The sequence below is a fragment of the Chrysochloris asiatica genome, unplaced genomic scaffold (genome assembly GCF_000296735.1).
Source record: "Chrysochloris asiatica unplaced genomic scaffold, ChrAsi1.0 scaffold00079, whole genome shotgun sequence".
In the NCBI taxonomy this organism is placed as follows: Eukaryota; Metazoa; Chordata; class Mammalia; order Afrosoricida; family Chrysochloridae; genus Chrysochloris; species Chrysochloris asiatica.
In genome coordinates this window covers 5,474,063-5,475,509 of record NW_006408597.1, presented here as the reverse complement: position 1 = coordinate 5,475,509, position 1,447 = coordinate 5,474,063, and positions in this window count along the sequence as shown.

The window sequence follows — 1,447 nt, the reverse complement described above, 5'->3', positions numbered from 1 at the left end:
AAAAAAAAAAACTTCTACCTTTATATTTGTAACAATCACATTTAGTCAGGATAACAATTATTGAATCAAAAGAATCCTATTCCCATCATTCCCCTCTCCACACCCCCATCCCCTTTCACCAGACCCATCTAGACATAATGAAAACTATCCAGTGGGGATTCTACCTTCCCCACCTCTCTCTCTGAAACTAAGAACACTCTTGAAAACGTGTAAGCCAGTCACTTTGTGCCTTTATAGCTCCCCCATTTTAGGTCGCCTGTCTGAGTTGCCCATCCCTATCAACCCTGTGTACAGAGAGGATAGGTTTGAGCCTTGATGTGAAGACTCCTTCCCTCTCAGTTGGTATTTTAAGCTATTACATCCATAAATATAGATCAAGTTCATCACATTGTAACAATTTACACTTGTTTCCTATATAAAATTGCAAGTTTGGGCTACATCACTATTTACCTCTGTCCCATTTAGCCCAAACAAACCTACCTAAGCCATATTGATTTCCAAGGAGCATTCTGGCTGTACTTTTTCCAATACAATATTTTTTGTTCTTCTAGAAGTCAATGGTACTTTTAAAGTTCACAGCACTTCAATCTAACTATAATTGGCAAAAGATGCTCTAGTAGGGAATTCAAATGTCTAAACAGAAATGAAATCAAGGGTCACCATTGCCTCAGTCACAATGCCAGATTTCTTAATTCCACCTGTGACCAGGGGGCCCTTCCCCACAGCCTTCGCTTTTAGCTCTTCACCTTTAGTATGCTCTTCTTTTTGTTTCTGCTTAAAAGCCTTATCTTTCTCATCCATTTCCTTGATCTGTTTCTTGGACTGTTCCACAGTCTGCCTCTGACCTTGTTTTCTCTTTCCACAGTCAATTTGATTTCTCCGTATTCCATTTGGTGAGGTTTCTGTGTATAATTATATTGTCTTAAAAAACTATTTGCAATGAAGAATTCAATGATTTTGCAAAATTCTATCATGCAATCTCCAGCATCACTTCTATCACCAAGGCCATATATTCCAGCAAAGAGCCTTCTTCTTTGTTTCCAACCTTTGCATCCCTATCACCAGTAATTATCAATATATCTACCTTGATTGCATATATGATCAATTTCAGATTGAAAAAGTGGGTAGAATTCTTCAGTTTCATCATCACTGGCTTTAGTGAGTTGGTGCATAAATTCGAATAATAGTGGTATTAACTGGTCTTCCTTGTAGGTATATGGATATTATCCTATCACAGACATTATTATACATCAAGAAAGATCTTTGATGATGAATGTGACACCATTCCTCTTCAATTTGTCGTTTCCGGCATAGTAAACCATGATTGTCAGGTTCAAAATGGCTACTGCCAGTCTATTTCAGCTCATGAATGCCTAGGATATTGATTTTTGTGTTCCATTTCATTTTTGATAACTTCCAATTTTCCTAGATTCATACTTCGTACAAT